The 23328-nt window shown below is 26.6% G+C and overlaps 1 pseudogene across 1 annotated transcript; it reads right to left on the bottom strand.

The window, feature by feature from the left end:
• Positions 1-13586: 13586 nt before the first annotated feature.
• On the bottom strand, positions 13587-18592 carry LOC111283230 (pentatricopeptide repeat-containing protein At1g74850, chloroplastic-like; annotated as a pseudogene). The gene is made up of 4 exons (XR_016328933.1): positions 16585-18592; positions 15218-15535; positions 15043-15139; positions 13587-14392 (listed from the first exon to the last, which is right to left on the bottom strand). The product of XR_016328933.1 is annotated as a pentatricopeptide repeat-containing protein At1g74850, chloroplastic-like (transcript).
• Positions 18593-23328: the final 4736 nt, after the last annotated feature.

Below are 23328 nucleotides of genomic sequence, written 5' to 3'. Positions count from 1 at the left end.
TAAAATCTACTATCTAAAGATACCTAAGTCAATCTTAAGACTTCTCTTTAAATGGGATAAATTCTATCATATGGCTAATTGCACTTAATAAAAAAAAGTAGGTGACGACTCTTTAAAATCTATGTCTAGCGGTAGGTTCATGGACCTATACGTTATGACAAAAAAATAAAGTCAAAATCTAAGAAATTAAAGTTAAATGTCGATTAAGACTGTTTACATCAAAATTGAGGATAACATGTAATTAATTTTTGACCTGACTCTAAAAAAAATGACATCCCCATTGGAATCGCTAAGCTGTCATAATTAATCTTTTTTTAAGAATAGCTTACCTTGATTAAAACGTTGAAATTTGAGGTTGATTATGCTTTCGTTTCCCTATAAGTCTTCTTTAATATCTTTTGGCATGGATTTTAAGGGCATTAATTCATTTGAAAAATAATATGTGATGAGTAATAAATTTCATGGTTCAAGCATGATGTGTCTAAAGTCTCCACCAATTTTTTAAAAATTTTATTCAAGGTTTGATCCAATTCAATTCTTCGATCTCAAAAAATATGTAATTTAAAAAATATATATTAAAAATTTTTAAAATATCAATATTTTAAATTGTTTAAATATAATTTTTGCATTAAAATTAAATTTAAAAATATTTTTTATTAATAATTTAATATTTTAGGTCGAATCAAACTTAAACTTAAAAATCTTTATTTAAAACCCAATTCAAATCAAACTAAATTCAAGATGGAATGAATCGTCCAATTAGTAACAAGGGAAAAGGAAAATGATATAAAATAGTTGCTACGTAAAAACCATTATGTGGACTATAAGTAAAATAGTAGACGAAAAACAATATGAAAATTTTTGGGAGTGTTATTCAATCGATTCGGTTAATTTTGAATTAAATTACTTGAAATCGAATTAATCAAATTTTATTATTTTATTTTCGTTAATCGAATCGAATATGTTTGTTTCAAAAATTAACCTACCGAATTAAATTCAGACAATTCGATTAATTTTTTTTGTTAATCGAATAATAAATATATTTAAGTTAAATTATATTTTAAACATTTAATTTCTTATATTTGAAACACATTAAATAAAATTATCCAATGAAATATTCAAATATCAAAATATTAAGTTAAAAACTCTAATAATTTATGAATTAAAATGATTTATTTCATATATTTTTAATTTTATATTTCAGTTTTATTATATTTCAATTAAAATTTTAATTATTTCAATTTTCAAATTGAATTATTTGAATTTTGCAATTTTTTTAAAATCATTTTCAATAATCGACCAAAATTAATTAAATAATCGATTAATTTGTCGAATTAAATCAATTCAGTTAATTATTTCAATTAAAACCAAAATTTGAACACCCCTAAAAGTCCTAATCTCATGTCTCAATCATGGTTGGCAGGGTATGGTGAGTTTATGGCAGGGTAAGTGTTTCAAAGGTAAGTAGTGGCAAGTTTGGTGTCTCTGCATGGCATCGTGCATTACTCTTTCTTTTATTATTATTATTATTATTATTATTATTAAACAAATAAAACTAAAATAGGCTAAACAAAAAAAAGGGCCCTCACATGGGCTTTGTCTTAAGCCCTAGGCCAAAGAAACTAAAATCGAGTCTTAGCCCCAAAACTCGATAAAATTTGATAAATTTAAAATCGAGACCCAATTTAGGGAACTCAAACAAATTTGGTGTCTATAATTTTAATAGTATAAATATTTTAATAATAAATATTACTATTTTAATTTTAATAAAAATAACATTTTAAGAATAGTAATACTATTTTAAATATTTTAAAATATTAATATAAAGAAATTATATAGTTTTATTTTAAGTTTTTTTATATTATTATTAAAATATAATTATTCTTGAATATTAATAATTTTGATAATAAATAATTATAATATACTTAAATAATAAATATTTTTTAATATTTTAATAGTTATATTAATATTATTTTTAAAAAATAAATTTTACAAAAAACAATCAAATAATAAAAAATATTTTTCATTAACTCATTCAAATAACAAAAAATATTTATATCTTCTGTTTTTTCATAAAATATAAATATTTTTTAAAAGTAAATTTCAGTGAAACAATCGGAAACTAAAGTCTTATTCGTACCAAACTTTAGCCCGTTGCGAAGGAAAGGCATCGATGTCTAAGTTAGGTTACATGCCCAAGATGCAAACACCAAGGAGAGACGATTGTTCATGTTGTTTGGGATTGTGAAAAGATCAAAGCAGTATGGACCTTGGCTAACCTCCCAGCAATTTGGAACGAGGCTAACCGAGCTGCAGAACACGGGTGGCTTTATGAAATTGTTAAGGATGGTGGCTCTGATGACTTGGAATGTCCTGCAAACATCTTAAGCCTTGTCAGATCTGTTCCTCCAAATTGATAAATATTACAATTCCTTTATTCCAAAAAAAAAAAAAAACTTTATCAAGCTGTAAAATGAATTTCATAAACCACAAACACAATATAATTTCAATTATCTTAATTTTTTGCGTTTTATCATTTATCTGTCAATGCTTTTATCTTTGTTATCGATGCAATTATTTTATTTTTTCAACTTTAAGTGTAATTTAACTTAGAAAATTATCTTTATTTCTTTTGGAGATATTAAAAGTAAAAACCATTTTATTGTAAAGGAATTACCGTAAAATTTTTCTAAGGGTTAAAATACATCTAAGTTTTTGAGTTTTAAGCATAATTCAACTAAGGTTCATTAGTTTAAAAAATAGACATCTCTTCTCAAAACTTTTCAATTAATAGGACATTAAGGTCTTTCTATCAGTTAACTGTAAACACCTCATTTTGTCCAAAAATATTTTTTCTAAATTAAACTTCAACAGTAATTGAGAGATTTTGAGATTTAATTCCAGAATCAATTGACGTTAAAAATGATGTTGAGAGATTGTCGGGATTTTATTCCATAATCAATTCACATTAAATTAATAGGGAAAAATTTTGGGATTTGATTTCAGAGTCAATTCTCATTAAAATGGAAATCAAATAAAATCATAGATTTAAGGGGAATTGATTGAGCATGAATTCCTATATAAACCTGTGATCAAAGCAAATGAGCATTTAAAGAAAAAAAAAAAGAGATTATGCAGAAACTCTAAAGAGAAAGGAAAAGTTTGTTTAGCAACCAAAAGGTTTTAGGTCCTGGGTTTGATTTGTTTAGATTTTCTAAGATTGGGATTTAGTGTTTTTGAGTTTGAATTTCTGTAGGGTTTTGCATTCCAAGGATTTCTGAGTTTAGCCCTTTAAACAATTTGTTGGGTTCCTTAAAATTCCCTATCAGCTTTTGGAATTTATTCATCAATTTCTAAAAATCAGTTAAAAAGAAGACAGAAGAATAAAACATTTTAGAAAGAGAGGCATACTGAAACATTTCTGAATAAAAGCCTGAAATGTGAGACATCAAGATCTGTGTGTTTTACCATGCATAACCCTATTTGATCACAGGTATTTTCTTTCCTTTTCGACTTCATTTTCTGTTTTGATTCTATTTTTCTTATTTTGTTTATTTTATATACTTTTATTATTTCTTAATTTAAATTGAAAAAAAAAATACATTACTTATTATTATGATTTTTTTTGTACTTATTTATGAAATAAATAAAAAACCTTTTTCAAATAAGTTTAAAAGAATAAAAAACTAAAAAAATCTTTGTAAATAAAGTTTTCAAAATAATAAAAAATAATTAAAAAATCTTTTTTAAAAAAAAGAGACTTTTCAAATTAAAAAAAATATTTTTATTCTCTAAACTATTGGAGGATTGCTTTGAAGTAAGCTCTACCAAACTATTGGGAGGCTTTACTTTTTTTTTAATAAAAATTAATAAATTCGATGACGAAGCCTCTTTAAAGTAAGACACTAGTCTCCATAAATACTCCTAAAGTGAGAGAATTATTCTAAATTACTACCAAACTATTGAGATAATTTTTTGGTTAATTTTCAATATTAAATTATTTGATAAATTATAAAAATGATCAAGGCTTGGATAATTTGAAATCAAACTGGTACCATCATTTGGATAGGCATTATAAGGGTGCTACAATATTTTTCATGTATAACCGACTCCCGAACCCAACATCTATTTTCATAAATCAGAATATATCCTAGGTGACCAATTATATCTAATCAAAAAAGATTTATGACGACTCTTTCTAATCTATATCTAGTGGTAGGCCCACGGATATATACGTTATAACATTAACTCCATTAAAAAACTTATTAAAAAACCATTTTACTCTTTAGAAATCAATATCTTCAAATACTCATATAAAATAATTATTTATAATAATAATTTTTTTCTTAAAATATATTAATAATATATAAAAAAAATAATTTTAGTTATAACATATAAAAGCAAAATTCACAATCATAAATAACATTTTTTTCATTCAAATATTTTTTTCTTATTATATGTTATATGTTCTTATTATAACATTTTTTCTTATTATAATTTTGAATTTTATTTTTATATATTGCATCTAAAATTTTTATATATATTATTAACATATTTTTTATATTTTTAAAAAATTATTATTATAAATAATTATTTTATGTGAGTATTTGTTTATTATATTTACATGTTCTTATAGGTACAATACATAAAAACAAAATTCACAATTATAAATAACATTTTTTCAACCAAATATTTTTTTTATTGTATGTTACATGTTCTTATTATAACATTTTCTCTTATTATAATTTTGAATTTTATTTTTATATATTGTACCTAAAAATCTTTTTTTATATATTATTAATATATTTTATATATTTTAAGAAAAAATTTGTTATTATAAATAATTATTTTATGTGATTATTTGCTTATTATATGTTACATATTTTTATTATAATATTTTTTCTTATTATAATTCACAATTATAAATAACATCTTTTTCAACCAAATATTTTTTTATTATACATTACATGTTCTTATTGTAACATTCTTTCTTATTAAAATTTTGAATTTTGAATTTATATATTACACCTAAAACTATTTTTTTTGTAAATTATTAATATATTTTATATGTTTTAAGAAAAAATTTTATTCTTGTAAATAATTATTTTATATGAGTATTTGCTAATTATATGTTACATGTTCTTATTATAACTCTTTATTATTATAATTCACAATTATAAATAACATTTTTTTCAACCAAATATTTTTTTTCTTATTCTATGTTACATGTTCTTGTTACAATATTTTCTTCTTATTATAATTTTGAATTTTAATTTTATATATTGCACCTAAAAATATTTTTTATATTATTAATATATTTATATATTTTAAGAAAAATTTTATCATTATAAATAATTATTTTATGTGAGTATTAGTTTATTATATGTTAAACGTTTTGGTTATAACATTTTTTTCTTATTATAATTGTGAATTTAGTTTTTATATATTGTACCTAAAAATCTTTTTTATATATTATTAATATATTTTATATATTTTAAGAAAAAAATTATTATTATTATAAATAATTATTTTATGTAAGTATTTAATAATATTGATTTTTTAAGAGTAAAATAATTTTTTAATGAGCTTTTTAACAGAGTTAACTGATAAAAGGATCTTAGTGTTCTATTAATTGAAAAATTTTAGGACAGGATGTCCATTTTAAAACTAATGGACCTAAGTTAAATTACCTTTAAAACTTAAGGACCTGGATGTATTTTTCTCTTTTCTAAAAGGTAAACCAACTTATATACATATATTGAAAAGTACTCATGAAAAAGAAATTAATCAAAAACAATTGATCGAGCACTACAGGTAAATCTAATAATCTAAAATATAATACAGTGATATGATATGAATACGATACGAAAAAAGACACGAAAGTGACATGATTTAAAATTTTAATAAAACTATATATAGGTTTAATAAAAAAATTATATTTCATGTTTTCATACAATATGAATTGTAACATATAATTTTCATGTACAATATGATTTAAATGCATAAATTTTAATATTTTACATGATATAAATACATGAATCCCTAAATCTAACTATGAAGACAAATTCTAGTATTTAATTGTTGTAAAGCTAAGCTTGTCGTGTGGGCTTTCTTCATATATTCTTCTAAGCATGCAACCTGATGAGAATAGTGACTCAAATCTCATAACAGATTTATTTGGAATTGGTTAAATATTACTTGATGGACAAGAAGACTTGTAGAAGAAGAATTTTAAGAGAAAAAGGATTCTTGATAGGCAAGTTTGTATGCTTATAAATAAATGGAGTCTTTATAGAGTTAGGTATGAAAAAAAGATGTAAGAGAGTCATAGGATTTTATAGGATAGACAGCCCATAAGACTACTAGAGATTTACATCTTATGGGTGTGTATGTTTAAATGTTTATGAGTGAACTAGAAGAAATTGAAAAGGTTCACATAGGTGTGGTTTATAAGTGTAAATGAGTATGTGTTTGTTTAGGTTGAAAATACTCTATAAGACTAAAGAAGATTAAGAGAGTCTACAGGTATTAATTGTAAGTGCTAGATATGGATTGTATACTTGTAATTGTCTACAACCAATGGATCTTATTTCTTATCCGTGGATGTAAGTCGGTTGGGCCAAACCACATTAAATTATTGTCTCTTGTGTGATTGATTGATTATTCAATTTTGCTTCCACTTGTTTGATTGATTTGAGACATTTTAGCCCAACAAGTGGTATCAAAGCTGTGGTGATCCCTAACAAGTGATATCAGAGTATGGTTCGAGCCATGAGAAGAGGTAAATCTAAAATAGCTCAATTCAAATGAAGAGTTCAAGTTCATATTTTGATAGATAAATTTGTGTGAAACTTGAAAATACATAAGACAAGATGATTGTAAGATTTTTACTGTAGGTTGAGCTAAATATGTCTAGCATAAAGATAAATGATTTAATAGAATTTGAGTCAAGGTAGAAATTACTGGGAATAGTGACTCAAATCTCATAGTATATTTGTTTAGAATTAGCTAGATATTATTTGATGGATAAAAAGACTTGTAGAAGCAGAATTCTAAAGGAAAAAAGATTCTTGATAGGCAAGTTTGTATGCTTATAAATAGATAGAGTTTATATAGAGTTAGGTATAAGAAAAAGATGTAAAAAAGTTATAGAGTTTTATGGAATAGACAACCCATAAGACTACTAGAGAATTACATTTTATAGGTGTGTATGTTTGAATGTTTATGAGTGGACTATAAAAGACTGAGAGGGTTCATATAAGTATAATGCATGGGTGCACATAAGTATGTGTTTGTTTAGATTAAAAATATTCAATAGGACTATAAGAGATTGAGAGGGTCTATAGATATTAATTGTGAGTGCTTAATATGGATTGTATGTTAGTAATTTTCTACAATTAATAGATATTATTTTTCATCCATGGACGTAGGTTGATTGGGTCAAACCATGTTAAATTTTTATCTCTTGTATGATTGATTGATTGTTTAATTTTGCTTATGCTGATGTTTAATTGGATTATGGCTTTTATCCCAACACAACCAAATTGGTGGTTGAATGCCACTTAAGCTTAGTTTAAAATTGTAAAGGTGGATAGAATTTAGATAATAAAAATTTTACATTCGAATCGTAGTAATTCCTCTTATTAAAAACAAAAAAGAGATTTATGGAGAAATGTACAACTAGATCTATACAATTAGGATATATTTTATTTATAATTTTTTATTATAATTTTATAATTATTCAATCACAAAAAAAAATTGTTTAAAAATACATCACTTATAAATGTAAGTTTTATACAAATTTTTAATGAATCTTGTATAATATACATGACTATTATACAAAATTGTAACTAATATACATAATACAATTAATGAAAATTAAATGAAAACTACTATACATGTTTTCGGCTCAAAGATCGAGGTGTAAGTGAACAAAGCTTTCAACGAACCATTCGTTAACATGTTCATTTTCTATTCATTTATATTTGTTTACTAAGCTTCACAAATGATCTTGAACACCATTTGTACATTCGTTTATTAAATGAACCGAACATGAACATTTGTCAATTCATTTATTTATGTTCATGAACAAGCTCGTTTATAGTTCATTTAAAACTCATTTATTTATTGTTCGTTTGCTATTTGTTTATAATAATACTAATAAAATTACATTTTTATCATTTACCCTAATCTTATTTTAAGGTTCATTTATGTTTGTTTAGGGTTTGTTTGTTTAAATTTATTTGGTTATGATCTATTTATTATTCATGAATGTGTTCATTTTTATATGTTCATGAATATATTCATGAATATGTTCGTGAACATATTTGTTTAATGTTCATGAACGAGCTCGTTTAACTTAATTGAATGAACACAAATCAAACATAAACCTATTATTTAAATGAATGAATATAAACAAACAGAGTAATTTTTTTAACAAACACAAATCAAACACGAACACTTTTAAAAATAAACAAATAAATACAAACATACGTTCGTTCTTTCATATTCAGTTCATTTACAACCATACTCAAAAGTGTTTTCTTAGTGTCAAAGGAAAATGAGCCTATTTATCTCCTGTCCTCAAAAAGGAAAGGATAAATATATTAGACAGCATTCAAAAAGACATGGCGAGAGAGAGAGAGAGTAGTCTTTGAAAGAACACTTTACCTTGTTCTTTTTTTTTTTTTGAAGAATACCTTACCTTGTTTAAAACGTTGAAATTTGAGGTTGATTATGCTTTCAATTCCTTATAAATCTTCTTTAATATCTTTTGACATGGATTTTAAGGGCAATAATTCATTTGAAAAATAAGATATGATGAGTAATAAATTCCATGGTTCAAGCAAGGTGGTTCAAGCAGGGTGTTTCTCAATCAACTTTTTAAAAACTTTATTCAAGGTTTGATCCAAGTCAATTTTTCGATCTCAAAAAATTTGAAATTTAAAAAAAAATTAAATATTAAAAATTGTTAAAATATCAATATTTCAAATTGCTTAAATATAATTTTTGAATTAAAATTAAATTTAAAAATATTTTTTATTAAGAATTTAACATTTTAAGTTGAATCAAACTCGAACTCAAAAATCTTTATTTAAAATCCAATTCAAATTAAATTAAATATAAGGATGGAATGAATTGCCTGACTAATGACGAGGGAAAAGGAAAAAGATATAAAATAGTTGCTACATAAAAAACCATTCTATGGACTATAAGTAAAATAGTAGTTGGAAAACAATCCAAACTTTTTTCAGAGTGTTATTCAATCGATTCAATTAATTTCAAATTGAATTATTTAAAATCAAATTAACTAATTATATTATTTTATTTTTGTTAATCGAATCGAATATGTTAGTTTAAAAAATTAACCGATCGAATTAAATTCCAACGATTTAATTAATTTTTTGTTAATTTAACAATAAATATATTTAAATTAAATGATATTTTAAACTCTTAATTTCTTATATTTGAAATACATTAAATAAAATTATCCAATGAGATATTCAACTATCAAAATATTAAGTTAAAAACTCTAATAGTTTATGAATTAAAATGATTTATTTCATATATTTTAAATTTTATATTTCAATTAAAATTTTAGTTAATTTGATTTTCAAATTGAATTAATTAAAAATCAAAATTTTTCCAAAATCATTTTCGATAACCTATCAAAATTAATTAAATAACCGATCGACAATTCAGTCAATTATTTCAATTAAAACCAAACTTTGAACCCCTCTAAAAATATCAATCTCCTTTCTCAATTATTAATCTTAAGGTATTTTTTCAATTTATTATATTTCCTTTTGATATGCTATATACTTCTTTAAGTTTCTAGTTCAAGTGTTTTTTACCCCTCAAGCATCCTCACTTTTATTACAAGGTTGAATATGATTTACTTTAATTTCTTTCTCACCAAATGACTACATTTTTTACTGTAAAAACATGATGTATAGAGAGGAAGGAAAAGATAATTTATTGCATTTAAATTTTGATAGCATGATTAATTGTTTGGTTCATTTCCCATATCTTATGTTTGTTAAATGAAACATCTAAAGCTGTAAAGTAGTTGAAGAACATCCATAGTTGATTCATTTTTTTAATTCAAAGAATCTTTCTATTTTTTATGAAGTTTCCTTATCCTTTTCCATGGATTTATTACTCTACTCTTCATAGCTCACTCTGATTTCATATAATATATAAGCCTTGCCCACTTTTGATTCACCATATATTCAATTTTGTATCCTTGCTTGATTTATATATACATAAAACAAAAAAACAATATCCATTTGTTTTATGTGGTTGTAATGTCTAAGGTACACATGCTCCAAGTCCTAACTAAAGAGGATCGAAAAACTTCTTTGAAGTGCAAGCTTAAATAATAATGAAAATTAATAAGGTTACATTTGGTTGGTATTTGACTTTTTTTTTTTTTTTTGTCATTTGTTTCATGTTTTTAGGTTTTTCTTTTTTCACATTCTATTAAAAAAGTAACAAAATAAATTAAAAAAAAGAAAACAATGTATCCATTAAATTTATACTTTTGATTTTACTAATATACAGTTACCTCGCCCACTTCCTTATAGTGCCACGGGAAACCACTTCCTTCTTTTTTTATTTTTTTTATTTTTGTTTTTTTGTTTTATACTTTTAAGATTTTTTTTAATTCTTTTATTTTTTCCAATTTTTTATAAAAATTTTATAAATATATTTTAAAATTTTCATTTTTTTAGGTGGGATTCACTTTACCAATTTTTTTCCCTTTTTCCTTTTTCTTCTTACAATTTTTTTTTTAAATCTATTCATTAGATAAAATTTGTTCCTATATAGAGCTTAATTCATGTGCTACATGGTGCTCCTCAAATTTTTTTATCTTTTTAAAATTTTTTAAAATTTTTTTATTTTTTTATTTTTATGTATAATCCCTCTAAGTTCTTATGTGGTACTTGCTTAATTCCCTTTTTTTGCTTTTTTAGTTTTTTATTTTTTATTTTTGCTTTTTAAACTTTTTTACATTTTTTCAATTTTTTTAATATTTAATAAATGTTTTTTAAGATTTAAAGTTTTTCAGGTGGGACCCACTATACACCAATTTTAATTTGCTTTTTTAGATTTACATTTTTTTAATTGATTTATTTTAGATTTTAATTTTTTATGTTAGATCATTTGACACCAAAAGTATGCAACATATTTACATTTTTTTTCTTTTTTCTATTATTTTCTTTTTTATATATTTAATAAATTTTTTTAGATTTCAAATTCTTTTTTGTGTGACCCACTTTTTCTTTCTTTTTTAGATTAAAAACCTTTTTTAAGAGGAAGTCTCACTTTTTTTAATTATTTTGAATATTACTAACTGAAAAAATTATTTTTTTCTTTTTTGGGTTTTTTCTTCTATTTGATAATTTTTTAAAGAAAAATGATATTAGGAAAAGCTCATCATTGCTTGACTTTCTTGCTTTTTTTTTTCTTTTTTTAATTATTTTCTTCCTTTATTTTTTATTAGATTATTTTATTCAAAAAAAGTCATTAGATGTGTACAAGTGATGACACTCTATTTCATTTTTTCTTCAAAATTTTTTTTTATTTTTTTAATCAAATAATTTACAATAAAATAAATTAATAAATAAATTTTTTAATATACATATTAATTGAGATATAGATATCAAAACAATTTATTTTCATTAGGTTTTTGTTCGTCTAGATCTAATGGATGACTTTTATTTGAGATCGAATCGAGATTCTTTCAAAAACCAAAATCAAGTTAGAGACAGATTTATGATATTTCGTCTTGCCTTAACTATATATATTTTATTATATGTTTAATTATTTATTTAATTTTATTTATATATATGGTTTATATTAATAACAATATTATTTAATATTTTAATTTAATAAAAATATTATCTGTATACATAATTAAAATATAATTTATCCGTTACATAAATTTTACTCATTGACTTTTGCGTAACCCTAAGGTCTGGAAGATAGCATGTTTTTCTTCTTCCTTTTTTGTTCTTTTTTAGCTTTTTTATTTTTAATTTAGAAAAATTTTGTGAAAATTTTGTAGCCATCCAAGTGCTCCCCAATTTGCTTTTTCTTGTTTTTTAATTAAATAAATTTTTAAACAAAAAGAGACAATAAATAGGAATGGAAAAACATTTCGTCTCCGATACATTCTCACTCAATTGGAATTTACACATAATACCCTAATAAGTTTTCTTGTCTTTTTTATTTTTCTTTTTTACATTTTTTCATTTTTTAATTTTTTATTAAAGTAATTTTGTAAAAAAAGAACACAATAGAGGTGTCAAACATTGTATCCCATTTAATTTTTTCCTTTTGTATTTTTTATATATTTTAATTACATAAATTTTACAATAAAAATATTTCAATTGATAGAGATATTAAAACAATTAGTATCAAACAGGTTTCAATCCATCTCAATTTAATAAAGGATGATTTTTTAAATCTATATTGTTGACTTAAAATGGATTGAGTTTTTTAAATAAATCGACTCAAGTTAAAAGTCTATTTAAAGTGATTTGCTTTTACACATTTCGAGATATATATAAAAATATTTTTTATTATTTATTTAATTTTATACATATATGTGTTGTATTAATAAAGTTATTTTTATTTTAATATAAGACATTAATATTTTAAACTCAATATGAAGATGTTAATGTAGATCCTTCTGTGATTTTTTTTTTCTTATTTTGTTTTTTTATTTTCCCTATTTTCACTTTTTTTAGGTTTTTTACATTTTTTATTAGATAAATTTAATGAAAAAAAGGGACCAAATAAGATATTTGCATGTCATTTCCATTTGGTTTTTAATGTTTTGTTTTTTTAATTAGATAAATTTTATAAAAAAATGCAATGAATAAATATGATAAAATAAGAAAATTTTACCAACAATAATGCACTGACATTTTTCTAGTGAATTTTAAGAGAACTAAATGATAAAAAAAAAAAAAAAAAAGCAAAATTGTGACACCAAAAGCGTAAAAATTAATAGGTTAAATATAAATTTGTTACTCGAATTATGGTGAAACTATTAATTTGGTATCTTAAATTTTAAAAACTTGCAATTAATTGCGATTTTTTTTTTCATATGTATCAAATGTGTGACAAACCCACAAGATTAACCAATGAGAAACTTTATGGCCTTTGTAATTTTACAATGCCTAAAATTGGTCTAAAATATACGAGGTCAATTGGATTTCATCATCTCCTAATTTGGAAACTATTTTTGCAATTGATTAGAAGGTTAGAAAATTTTGTACAATTTTTACTGTCCTTGCTCCCTTCATTCTCTTCAATCCAGCCTATGGTGAATCGTAAGATTCCATATCCAATGGACCAATGTTAAGCCCGTAGGTGAAAACGCAGAAGCTGTCATCAGTCAACGGCTTAATTTGGTAATCCATTTGAGATATGTCGCTTCATGGAAAAGCTGTTTGCATCACTAGCAACTGAGGTCGCATGAAGCACGCACACAAATACGCAATACAAGCATCACACGACATGAACACAATTACATAATAATATTTAAAAAATAAGAACACTGACACCTCAAAACGTGATAATAAAGTTTTTGTATATATTATAATCATCATTTCAAAATATATAATAAATATTAAATTGATTTTTAAAAGACAATTAAAAATTTACGATAAATAAAATAATAAAAAAATATAAAATGTTATTATCCCACAAAAATTATCTTTTTTTTTGTCATATTAGATTAAATTTAATACGTATTTTGATCTGTCGGAAGTGTCAAAGTACTAGACACGGGTACAAACAGGTTCATATGCGTCCGTGCTTCATTGAGGTCCACCCTTTCCCAAGGACAAATTCTTTGCAGCAATTTTGTGAGCTGATGTCTTGGCGAAGACCATACCTTCATTTTCCATTGCAAACAAGGGAAGATTAGTGTCAAATCAACCCTCCGATCTCCATAAATTGAATAGAAATTAGGAGAGATTTTCCCAGCCCTGGAAACTGATGAAGACATTTTGTGTTTCTATTTAAACTGCGCTGGCCATAAGCACTGTTATTGTTCTCATTTTGTTTCAGAAATCACATTATCATGTTGGCCATAGTCTGCATCACTAGCTGATGATTTCACTCTCATAGATGGAATGGGTGAGTTACTTAAAGCAAGTATATTATCCTCTTTGGACCCATCTGAAGATGAGTCTGTGGCTGACAGAAGTCGCTTAAGCTGAGACCGCTGACAGACAATGCGACCTTTATTCCACCCAGGGAAAGAAACTGATGATGACACAGTATCCTGCAGGAATCCATCGGCAGCCTTAGCAGCTGGAATATCACGGGCAATTGAGCTTTTCTCCACCTGCCTCCATCTGATCAAGACAAAGTGCTATTGTTATTACAAGGAAAAACCGAATCACAAGAACCAATGCAACTGATACGATTGTATAATTAGAGCAAAAAAGGCATAAGCCAAACAATGTAGCAGAAAACCTTCAATTGCCATGGCAGTACTTAACTGCTATAAGTTTCCAATATGTTGCAGTACATAGTACATACAATCTTTATAATCCATGTAAAGGTGAAATTTGGCATGAAATACTTGGCCAATATGCTCCATTTATACTATGCCTATAATTCCACTCATACCTATGGTATACAGAAGGGCTGGATCTTGACAGCTTATGGCGATGACGGAAAGTTCTTCAGAGTGGTTTAATCGAGAGTGAAACAGAAGGAAGGAATAATTATGAAGGGTGGTATAAGGGCAAGAGTGACACCAACAACATCCAATGAGGCAGTCAGAGAATCATGATAGCATGTGATACAAAAGATACTTTGGGACAAAAGTTGCAGAAAAAATAAAATAAGGATTTTAAGGCAAAGCACACCACCAATGTGTATAAATGGACTCTGCATCCATTTAACCATAAATAAGGGAAGTAACATTTAATTATGGAATTAACATATTAGGTTAAATGGACATGTGAAAGATACAGCCCTGTTCGTGGAGTGCTATTTTGATGTACAATTGACTACATCACCAAGTTGAGGAAGATCATCACCACTCAATAACATCTTCTGCATATTGTTGACCTAAATGGACATTGCAGTGCAAGTTACATCTTCCCACATCCTGTGAAATGATCAACATAATTATTCAAATAAAATTAACATGAACTTGGAATGAAACAACTTTGAATTTAAGTCCCACGATAAGTGCACATCCAAAGACCATACAAGTTTGTTTTTACGGAAAAGTTGAGGGACTAGCCCTCGCTTTGTTGCTTCATTGAGCACCCTTGCAGCCCGTTCTTTCTAATCTAGCCACCAAAGTGCTTCTAAAAGTGCATTTTAGAACCTTATTCCCAAGCTATATCCTTCAGAGTTAAGATTGTGAAAGACATACAATACCATCTGCCGGTCGGCCTCATCATCAAAATCTCCTCTTATCATCTGTCCAATTACTTGATGGACATTTGACACTTTATTTGCAAGCATCTCATTGAGAAACTTATAGGCATCATCCCACCTGAACAAGTTGAACTTTGGATGTAAGTAAATTATCAAATAAGGGGATAATAGTTCTGCTTCGAAATTGCCTCGTGAACTCCACAAACTAATTGTAACTGAAGACTGAACAAAGTCTGATCAAATTTAACTCTAAGACATCAATAATCTAAAGTGCCTTACAAGCTCCACAAACTAATTGTAATTCAAGACTGAACAAAGTCTGATAAAATTTAACTCCAGGACATCAACAATCCAAAGCAACCTGTAAACTCAACAAACTAATTGTAATTCAAGACTGAACAAAGTCTGATAAAATTTAACTCTAAGACATCAATAACTTAGGATTCCTGTTTCTAGTTTGAAACCATCAGGCCTCTTTCAAATATATATATGATGACTCTGTGTAGTTTAACTTACACATATGTGGAAAATATAGAGAATAAACGGTATTTCTTACACTTAACTTCCTCTCATATCACTAGATTTCACTTTTTATTCATATCAAGAACCTCATAAATTACTAATGGATGTGCGTGTGTCACTAGTCTCATAGCTCCAGGACTTGGTCACCTTATCCAGGATAGAATCCTTGGAAACAATATTATATTGGGAAGTGTCCTAAGGAAACAACCTTCATATCAACAAATCATTTATGGGCATCTGTCAATTTTTGAGCTTAGGGGGGGAAAAAGATAAAGCAGATCAACTTTCACACCAAGGTATCAAGCACCACAATAAAGTACTATTTACCAACTCACTTTTTCATCTACAGGGAAGTTGTTAAATTCTAAACAAAACACTTTTAGAGAAAATTACTGAAAAATATTACTGTCATGTTCATAAATTGATGCGAGGAAACCATACAAACAATCAGTTTTACTAAGAAATTCCATCCAAATGCCAAAGATATGTCCTCTAACACAAGTCATAACAAAAGATGAAAGGCTTATTGAGAATAGAGAGAGATGACGAGAAAAATATGAGGCAACTACTTAACAGAATCAGTACATCAATCTTAAAAATTAAAAATAGGTAAAAATGATATCAACATAACTGAGTGAAACTGACCTGTCACACTTTGAATAAACAGCCAGCATCATTCAATAGCATTTCACACTGGGCAACACCCCTAAAGCCTTGATTTCATGGAATTCCTCATCGCTCTTATCAATGAGACCTGCAAAGCAATACACCCTTAAAACTGGTTCAAGTGTCTGTTCATCAGTATCACATCTTGCCTTCTCCGTATCTACATAAGCCCTGATAGCATCCTCAAACTGGCCTCCTTGCCTAATCACTTCGATCAAAGCATTGAAGGAATCCCTGTTCTTTGCAACACCAGTCTCATTCATTCTGGACAAAATTGCTTCAGCTTCCTTGTACAACCCACCTCTTGCAAAAGTCTGAAGCAGTGAATTGTAAGTTTCAATAGTTTGTTTGCTCTCTACTTCATTCATTGTGTTAAAGGCAACTAGAGTTCCTCATATAATTCTGCCTGTCCATAAGCTTCAATGACACCAGCATAAGCCCTAGAACTAGGCACTATCCCTTTTTCATTCATGTGAAGTAGAATTTTCTTGGCATCCTATTGAAGCCCCCCCTTCCCACAAGCAAATATCAAACTATCATGAGTCTTCATATAAGGCTCAACATTCTCCTCCACCATATCATGAAACAAAGTCACCACCTCCTTAAAACATCCACCCTCTCCAAAAACCCATATCAAAATATTATAGGTAGCGGCATCCGGCTCCGTATTGCTTGCTTTCATCTCAAGAAAAAGCAACGCACATCATCATACCGCCCATTCCTCCCATACAAATTTAACAAAATACTATATCCATCTGCATTCAGCACACAACCCACGACCTGCATCTGCCTAAACACACCCATTGCTTCCTTAATTGACCCAACTTAAAATAAGCCTCTAAAAACAAATTATATGACATAATATCCGGCAAATTCCCTCCAGACTCCATTTCCTTAAGTAACTCCAAAACCTTCGCCATCTTGCCTAACTTCCCAAACGTCTCAACAAGATAACTATAAGTAGTTAAATCCGGCAATATCCCTCCTTCATTCATAGTCTTAAAACCACTTCCGCCTCATTGCCTAGTCCCTATTAGCACAAGCACTAAGCCGAGTATTATAAGTAACAATATCAGCTTGCATTCCCTCATTTCCGCAAACAACCTTAACAAGCCCTTCCAATCAAACACACCCCTCGGGCACGCATTAATCACGGTATTATAAGTTAAAACACTAGGCGAAACTTTATCTTTCTTCATTTTGTCAAGTAACTCAAGCGAAACATCATACGCACCGTTCCGTCCATAGGCGTTAATCAATATCGTCTAGGAAAGACACTGCGAGTCACACCTTGGCTAGGCATTTCGTCGAACACTTCGTGGCATTCTCGAGCAAGCCTTCGCGGCCAAAGAGACGATCATGATGGTGCCAATGTGTTCCTTTGGCTTACACCATATCTGGCGTTGCATGTATTTGAAGAGTTGGAGTGATCGTTGCCAATCGCCACGGTGAGCGGAAGACATCGAGGCATCTCGCGATGCTTCCACGTGGAGGGAGGCTGCTTAGCTTGTTGATTAGTGTTCAAAGTCGTAGCTGTACTTTCCTTTTTCTACCGTCACTGCCGGGTTGCCGAGGACCAGCTCTCGAGGCTTCGCTCTGTATATTCCGGTTATTCCAGCTCCTCCGAAGAGGAAGCTACGGTTGCGGCAGGTAAATATTCGACTAGAAGAGAGCTGCCGCCGGTTGAGTGAAAAACTGGAAGGTTGCGTGAGAGCTAGGAAGTGATTAGATATTGAAATTGTCATTTGAAGAGCCTGAAAAAGTGAATCAGCGTTTCTCGAGAAAATTTGAGGAAAATATCGGATGTTATTCGGAAGATTACTTTTGTAAATTTTGACGGCAAAGTACAGACGAAGAAGTTGGGAATGGAAAGTATCTTTGAAAAAGGACACGTGGAGTTTTTTTGGATTACAGGGGAAGACAGGGAAAGAGATTAGTTCGGGCGGGTTGTCGGAGCGGTTAATAGCTCGACTTGTTCTTTGGTCTTTGCCTGTTAGTTTGTAGATTTTTGAAACAAGGGTTGACCCGATGTTTCGGGAATATTTGGCGGCAAACGGATCTATTTTTTAACAGTGGACTAAATTTAAATAAAAGTCTTTTTTCTTATGAAAAAAATATAGTAGTATTACTTTATAAGGAAAAATATATTTATATAACTAATCGAAAATTTTTTTATCATATTGAATAATTAAATAATTTTTTTTATCAATTAATTTTATTTTAATTGAATATGTGTCCTTCAATTCAATTAATTAATTTGATTTTAATTTAATTACATGTAATTTTACAAAAAAAAATAAAAAAAGGAAAATCTGAATCTTATCCAATCTAAAAAAATTTAACAATTATAGGTTTGATTATTATTCACCACTAGAAAATTTGTCTGGCAACATTGGGGCTCGCTTTTTATTTTAAATTAATATAAAATTATTTGGCTTTAATTGTATTTATTTATTTAAAAATATAAAAAATTATCAATTACAATATTTTCAAAATTTTTTTTTAAGATTTTTTTTAAATTAAATATATTTTATTATTCAATTTAATTTAGTAAACAATAATCAAATTGAAATTCAAAAGTGATAAATTTTGGATAGAGAATTTTCCTTTATTTTTACGTAATTTCATTACGACAGATTCTAATTTTTCAGTTTAATGAAATCTACCTTCTTTTAAAATAATAATAATAATAATAATAAACAATAGTCAAATTGATTTGTTTTAAGAGGTTTTTTAAAATCCCCATATTTCCCTTTTTTTTTTAAGAGATTTGGATTTTTAATTTTTTAGGTTTTTTTTTAAATGAAAAATAAAAAATGTGAGAGTCTGAAAGACTATTTTTATGTGAGAAATTATTTGATATATTGATAGTAAAGTTTTTTAATTTCAAGTACAAATTTAAAAAACTAACACATATCTCATTTTTGTTTAATTAATTTTTTTTTATTTTTTTAGAATACCCTAAAATGTATGTATCATTTTATTAATTTTTACTTGTAGAGTTTACAAATTTTACTATCAATATATTTGATAATCTCTCTTTCGTATCTACAAATCGATATTGTTTTGCTCTTTAACTAAATTAAAAAATTATGAAGGCCTAATTGCTTTACAAAAATCAAGCAATGAGGGCTCAATTAAGGCCAATGTATAGTAAAAATTACAATACTACTTTTAATTATAGTATATAGTAATAGATGTGTATACTTATATGTATGTATGTATATATATTTATATGTTTAATTGATTATTAATATTTTATAATTTTTTGTAATTTTCATAAAAATATTTATTGTGAAATATTTTTATTAATTTTTTGTTTTTTTATTAATTTATTCTTTTTTAATAAAATTTTTTTATAAAAAAATAGAATAGAAGTCTAAGGGGGCTAATTAAATTAGGAGACTACTTTTAATTATAGAATATAATAAATGTATGTATGCATATATATATATATGTGTGTGTGTGTGTATATATATATATATGTTTAATTGACTATTAATATTTTATAATATTTTATCATTTTTTCATTAAAGCATTTATTGAGAAATATTTTATCAAAAAATTGTAAATTTTTCATAACATTTTTTAAATAAATTTTTTTTTATAAAATATAGAATAGTAGTCTTATAAGAGGATTAATTGCTTGACACTTAAAGACTACTAATATTAGTAATAGACTCAATTATATCTAGATAATCTTTATTTAAAAAAATCTAGATAATTGCCTACAACACCTAGAAGAAAAAAAAAAAAAAAACCAAAATGATGTTGCCATTTGTCATGCACATCTGCCAAAAATCCATGCACATATTTAATATTATATTTTTATATCTAATTTAACCTTCACATCATATTTTAAAACAAATATTAGTTGTCCATAAATTAAATTTTAATTTTTCAAGAAGTAACTTTAATCTATTGTTATAGAATTTTTTTTTTTTAATTTTTCAAGAGTTAACTTTAATATTTTAAACTGTATTGTTGATACAAATATTTTAAACTACATTGTTGATGCACATTGACACAGTCCATAAATTAGTTGTCCATTTTATTTTGCTTATGTAAAGAAAAAATTATAAATAAATGGTGGAACGGATTAACATTGTTGATACAAATAAAATAAAATTGTATATTGTTATGAGATATTATTCGTTTTAAAAGCTTAAAAATTTACTTTCATAATTTTATTTTTTAAAAAAAGATACCTCGATAGGGTGACCCTTACTTATAAAGTTATAATCTAATTCTTAATTATTAGATGTAAAATCATTTTTGTTGTATATATATTATCAAAAAATAATTTTTTAAAATATATTAATATGTAAACATTGTTTAAAATTATGTAATATACATTTGTGTTGAAAAATGAAATTTGGAAGCATAAAAATAAACTTGGAATGAAGTATGCTACGAGTAGTTAAATAGGCAATTGAATGCCCTTGCAATTACCTTATTGAATTGTTTAAAGAATCGGCATTTGAATGCTTACATTTTGTTTGAAAAAAAATAGCTAATTCATTTGAACGTCGTTGTCAGAGAATTCGAATTTCCTTTCTGGAAAGTCAAAAATTAATCTGTTAGACATGTTTTTCATTCCAAATGATGTGTTTTTCACTCAAATGATGATTATTCGTGAAAAGGTGTTTAAGCCACCTTGGGCTTATAAATACTTCTTAAATACTTATTTTTCACATAACTTTACATTATTTGAAAGTAAATATCAAATTTATTCTCTTTCGCTCTCGTTTTGATTTTGGTTTGGATTTTGATTTCGGTTCAAATGTGTTTAAAGAAGAATTTAAGTGCAATTATTTTCTTCTTTGTTTGGGTATTTTGGTGACAACATTTCTTAGAGACCATTTGCACTATAGTAGGAAAATTTTATCCTTGACAAAACTTCTTGGAAGTGCCGTACCCAAAATTTTTCTTTCTTTTCCTTTTATTCTTTTTCTCCAACAAGTTGCATAATTTGCTACCCTCGCATACAACAATTTTCCCTTCAACGCTAACTTCCATAGTCAAATGTGTGGACTGTGTGTTTGCTGAGGGATGATACAGTGTTCCAAGGATCAACAATTCTCCAACAAGTTTCATTATTGACGCAAAGGGTCAACACTGTTAATCCAAAGGATTGTTGGATTGCGCTCGCTCTGAGCTTTGTCTGCTTTGGAGATCGAAGTCTTGCCTTTACAATTTTGTCCTTTACAAAAAGACTCCTTGACACGGGAAGTATCTAGCGTTGAGGGGGAACAATCTCACATCTAATAATCAAAGATTAGACTGTGATTTTATAATTAAAGACCATCCTTCTTTTATTAATGTGTCATTTCTCAAAAGATAAAAAGGGCAGACCTCCAAATTTTAAAATGGAGAATATTTCGTAATGGACACAGTCCAACGATCCTTGCATTAATAATAAACAAATAATAAAATACACATCATTGTGTGGTTAATTTAATTAATTAAAATTTTTTTTTATGTAAAAATTTTAAATTTAAATTTTATCGATGATTATTTATTAAAATAATTTTAAATATATAATTTATAATCATCTATCTTAAACTATCAAGTATTAAAAAAACAAAATTAAAAATACACGTTCAACTTTTATACTTCTTATCTTGATTATATGATCTTATATACTCATTATATGCATATTAATTTTTTAAAAAAATTTTGAATTAAAATTTTTAACATAGACATATATATTATTTATACCATGGGATTCAATATCCAAATACATAATACATGATATGTGTATAAGTATTTTTCTAGTTTTTTGTAATTTTGGTGAGCAAAACACATGAACTAAATTCAACACAAGAAGCAATTTATTTAATTTTATATTTGTTGATAAAAGGTTTTGTTATTATAAGCAGAATTGAAACAAGTTAGTAACAAGCAAGAGCATATCATTTATCATTATTATAATGTAATTAATTAATTATAATTTAGTATTGAGTGAAATTTATAAAAAAAAATTATTTAAAATCTTATACTTTTAAATGATGAATCTTTATATAATTTTTTTATTATGAGTGACTAATCATAACAACCTACTTCAGTACTTACTCAAGGGCAAATCCACTTTTTCCTCTAGGGCGTCCAAAGATATTCGTTAAAATTTAAAATATAAACAAATTAGAAAAAAAATTTAATGAATGCCTTAAAAATTTTTCACGGACATATTTTTATTGATTAGTTAATTTTTATATATATTAAAAATAAACATATCTAAAAAAAAATTTCTAAATCTGTCATTGTAAACACTAAAATTTAGAGGAGGAATCTAAAATTTGAAATATAGACTTCTATAAGACTGGAAGTTGGCAGGATTGAATGATCCAACAACAAAAAATAGAACAAACTTCCGATAATCTCCCTTCCGTTCCAATTAGAACTTTGACGCCAGAAACGGTACGGACATTGACAACCTTGACGTTAAAAGCAACTCGAAAGTCGCCAACTGCTTTCACTTTCGCACACCACACGCCGCGGGAGCCTCACTTATCTACACGCCACCTCACGATAGACCCGTGATCACCCACCCCCAAAACTGTCAACTTCCCCCAACACAAAACAACTGCATGCATGGAGCCACCTGTTCCTCCTTCATTCCTCCATGTCATATAAAAATTTCAACTTGTGGGCCCTTCCTCGTTGTCGCGCGCCCATTGCCCATTACCATGAGAAACAAATGAAGAAGAAAAGAAAAACAAT

Source organism: Durio zibethinus, chromosome 17 (assembly GCF_047325235.1).
Source record: "Durio zibethinus cultivar Kanyao isolate XHJ-2024 chromosome 17, ASM4732523v1, whole genome shotgun sequence".
Lineage (NCBI taxonomy): Eukaryota > Viridiplantae > Streptophyta > Magnoliopsida > Malvales > Malvaceae > Durio > Durio zibethinus.
Note: the sequence above shows the minus strand (reverse complement) of the source record. Positions and strands in the feature narration are given on the sequence as shown.